Source organism: Spinacia oleracea, chromosome 1 (genome assembly GCF_020520425.1).
Source record: "Spinacia oleracea cultivar Varoflay chromosome 1, BTI_SOV_V1, whole genome shotgun sequence".
Taxonomy (NCBI): Eukaryota; Viridiplantae; Streptophyta; class Magnoliopsida; order Caryophyllales; family Amaranthaceae; genus Spinacia; species Spinacia oleracea.
Window position 1 is genome coordinate 67,817,564 of NC_079487.1, and position 4,267 is coordinate 67,821,830.

Sequence of the window (4,267 nt, forward strand, 5' to 3'; positions counted from 1 at the left end):
AATCACCTGTACAAAATAAAGTAGAATAAATTCCATTGATTACATCGACCTTTACAAAATCCTATGGAAAAGATAACATCAGATTTGAGACTAACTAACCCGAAAAAATAATAAGTTACAAAATCAAATTCCCTAAATAAATGGAGTATCTAAAATTTAGGAAACAAAAAACGGTTTACATCATCTCTATTATATAAGCCAGCTCCTGAGGTCATTTTTGTAAATTGACTTTTCGTGTCCCCCGTTAAATTTACTAAAATACCCTCCTCATCTTCTGATTCAACTTAAGAAAGCGTTACACTCATCTTCTGAGAAAATTGAGAAAGCGTTACACTGATTCAACCCTTCCCCGTATTCCTCCCGTTTTCTCTCTCCTTCGATCTTCTTCATCTTCCTCAAATCCTCTCCTTCCTCTCCTCGATCTTCTTCATCTTCTGCAACATGGGTTTTAGGGTTTCTAGAAATTTTTTCATTGGAGGTGAGATATTCAAATTGAAACTTTCGTAATAAATAATCAAATTTAGGGGTTTAGGAAAGGGGATTGGATTATAGATAAGAACAAATTGAAGGTGGATAATGGAGGAGAGAGAAGACGATGGTGGGTGATTAACCTAGAAATCCACGATGGTGGTGATTATCCTCCGCCGCCGTCAACGATATATGTGGATTTTTAGGTTTTCTTAGCTTTTGATTTCTGGGTTTTCTTAGCTTTTGATTTATGGGTTTTTGTTTGACAATCTAATACGAATTGATAACCGGTATTTGATTTGTGTTTTTACTATGCTCTTGATTTCGTGGATGTGAATGATGTGTTTCATTTTTAATATCCAGTTGAAGCCCTCAAAAATGCAGTTGAAGGTTCATCGGCAAGGTTAGTAACATTTTATTTTTAGATTTATAAATTGATTTTAAGAAAAAAAAATCTAGGGTTTTTTTTTTATTTCAGTTTTTAATTTCTTTTGCAAGAATAAGAACAAATTAACAATTAGAGGTTTATGTATTGCTTTTGCTGCTTTATCTGAGATGATGATGTTCATCTCTTCTTCATCATCTCTGACGACTGATCAATTGAGTTTGAAGGTTTGGGATATGCGGAGGTTTTTGTTCATCCATATTTTTGAATTTTGTATTGTGTATTTTTAACTAAGAGGATCGGAGGAGATGATGATGATTGTAAATTGGCGTTTAATTGTAAGGAGCTGATTTCTTGATCGAATTGAATGGGTAGTTAATGCTTAATTAATTTTGAGAAATATAAGTCAAGTATTTGAATTATTTGAGAGTGACAGAGATGACTAGAAAGGACGGCTAAATTAAGGAACTAATTATGATATGAACATAGCCTTTTTAGATTCCAAATTTTTGGTTAAGCCTAAGAGCAAGATCAAGGGGGTAACAATTGTATGATAATTGGAGGTGTGCTTTCGGACAATGTGCTGATTCTGTATGACATCTTAAGTTTTTATGAACGTTCGCTTGATTTTACCAGTTAGTTAAGCCATGGTTATTGTCAATTCAACTTAGCAAGTCCTACTTTGTATTCTGTGATCAAACTTGATGTAATCCTTAGGAGCCCCCTCTTCCGTTTCAGTTCATCTGAATTTCAAAGTTCACATTGAATTTAGACTCCACTTGAAATGATGAATTAGTAGTAGTTATGACAATAACTATGATTCAGATTATAGTCACGGTGATCAATAAGGAGTAGCAAGTACCACTTTCTCCGGTAGAGTTTGCTTCACAGGTTGTTTCTTAAAAATAAGTTAAAGTTCCATGCTTGAATCTAATCCGTTTCATCAGGCAGGGACAACTTCAGTGCAGAAGAATAAAGAGAGTGAGGGTGTTGGAGTGGTGATGATGAAGAAGATGAAAAGAGAAAGAGGAGGGTCTAAATGAAACAAATTCCATCTAACGCGGCGTTACCAGGTTGTTCTCTCTCCTCTGTGATTTGAATTAATTTGTTTTTATTTTTTAAAATTATGATACTGGAAACTATTTGATGTATTTGAATTACTCATTTAATTGGGTGTTTTTGTTGGTTCTTTTTGGTAATTTGTTTGATTTTGATGGAGTTTGTATTGTATTGAATGGAGAAATTTCAGTAATTTGGGTTGATTTGGATCATGATGGTCGGATTAGTGGTGCCGAAGCGGTCGCTTTTTTTTCAAGGATCAATTCTAAGCATCCCTTTTGCTGTCTATGGGCTTGCAGCTTCACGATATAACTTATGTCCAGGTATAAATGCGACTGTAAAATTCATTCCCTTTTGTATTTCTCATGTAGTCACGTGTTCTATTTCTTAGAATTGATTTTATTATATGGAAGCAAGACCAGAATCCCAGATGAAGTTAGAAAGACAACAATCTTGCATATATTCTGGAAAGTTATGGTGAAATTCTCCAAGTATTTAACTGATGGTGTCTATCTTGGGGGATATACTTTGTTGTCTTATCAATGCAAGGGTAACACAATTATATATTCTGGATATTCTAAAATAGTATTAAAGTCCCCTAAATGTTTCATCATAATCACTAATAATGTATGTATGTATTGCAGGACAGTCTTTGGAAAAAAATAGACGACGAACAAGCAGCCTCAAGTACTAGAGGTGACTTATATTACTTACTCTCTCAATGAAATGCACTAAGGAAACACAATCCCTTCCCTACCAGAAGTGCATTGTTCATTCTTCTTCCCATGAACTAGTTACATAACTACATATGTGACTCTACAATTAATAATTTAGCATTTATTCGCTCGAGCTTTCTCGATTATATGGCACAGACATGGTGTTGTTTGACCAAGTTGAAAACATTGGGAGAAAGTAAAGCCTTATTTTTATTTCGTCGTTGCAGGTTATGAAAATTTGTTGTCAATGAGTTTTTTATTATAAAATATTGTTATTAGACATGTTGATTGTCGGGTCAGTTTGGGTCACTTCTTAGCTTCAATTTGGGTTTTTATAATCCCTATTTGGATAAGTTTGGACGCTTGGAGCGTGACTCGAACCTCTGTTGTATTTCAGTAAAATTTGATTTGATGGGTCTAAATTACAGTTTTACTACAAATGGTAAATTATTTCGAACCAAGCAAGTATCCCAGCATATTAGCACGCTTGCACTACAGTATCCCAGCATGTTAGTATCTAAGTATCTACCAACTGACATACTTGCAGAAAATACATTTCTGCACAACTGTTTTTGGAGTATCTTGAACTTGAGGGCTGCAGTTCTGCTTCTGCAAATGACGACAGCCTATAATCAATTTTTTTTGAAATGTTAAGTCTTTTTATTAAGATTTTGGGATGATTTTTTTTTCATCTTTTTTTGGGTACTGTGAACTGAAATTTTTGAAATATTAAGTTGCAGGATGGGTCCTTGATTGCTGGTGATTTTGAGATTCTTTGTTAGAGCTATGACTTGAGAAAGAATGAAGCAACGTATCCCTCGAACTCCTGTGCCCACAGTTGTTAGCTTAAAATTTAAGGGCATCTTTGTGTTGAAGGCTGCAAGTTCATTTTACTAGGATTTTTTTTTTGTTTATTTGTGTTGTGGAGACTACAGAATGTTTCATCCAACGTAAAATCATGTAGCTCATGAAGTTTCGAAGTATAATCATGGTAAAGTAACAACAAAGTGTACATTTTTTCATACCTATTATTTTTTTAGGTGATTAAATGTAATAATACTAATACAATATTTAGTTTTTAAATACCCGCACGCATCGCGTGCATATAAGACTAGTTTACTATATACGGAGTACTAAAGCAATCACCAGAAAATTTCGCGAAGTACACGTGTCACTTTCTTAGCAATTATTTTCCCGCCTAAACATTTTTATATATATTTTTTAATTTAATAACGAAAGTTAATGGTGATTATAAAAGGTTGTTGCACGTAGATATTTAGTATCATTAATATTTAGATCCTTAGTATAGTATTATTAATATTAATATTTAGTAAGGAAGTTGTGATAAGTCTTTAAATAAGGTTGTTGTACGGTTTTGATAATATCTCCTAGATATTAGGCATGCAGTCAAAGAATATCTAAATATCGTATCTAAAATTCACCTAGACATTAGGCATGCAGTCAAAGAATATCCCTATTATACGAAAATGGGTATATCATTTTAAAAACTTTTTTAATACTTTTAAAATAATCGACAAAATCTTATGATTTAAACAATTACGTATTTAAAATTTCTCCTTGATATTAGGCATAAAAAAAATAGGTTGGTTATTTTACGTCTACACTATATAAATGATGC

The 4,267-nt window shown here is 33.1% G+C and overlaps 1 long non-coding RNA gene across 7 annotated transcripts; it reads left to right on the forward strand.

The window, feature by feature from the left end:
* The first annotated feature begins 246 nt into the window (after positions 1 to 246).
* LOC130463115 (uncharacterized) lies at positions 247 to 3,737 on the forward strand. 7 transcript variants are annotated; one of them, XR_008923753.1, is made up of 7 exons: positions 247 to 478; positions 832 to 871; positions 1,801 to 1,926; positions 2,103 to 2,235; positions 2,304 to 2,462; positions 2,557 to 2,608; positions 3,369 to 3,737. It is a non-coding gene; the product is annotated as an uncharacterized lncRNA (long non-coding RNA). The 7 variants fall into 7 exon arrangements; XR_008923756.1 differs by having other exon boundaries at positions 247 to 871; positions 3,176 to 3,406; XR_008923750.1 differs by having other exon boundaries at positions 249 to 871; positions 3,363 to 3,737.
* The last annotated feature ends 530 nt before the right edge of the window (positions 3,738 to 4,267 follow it).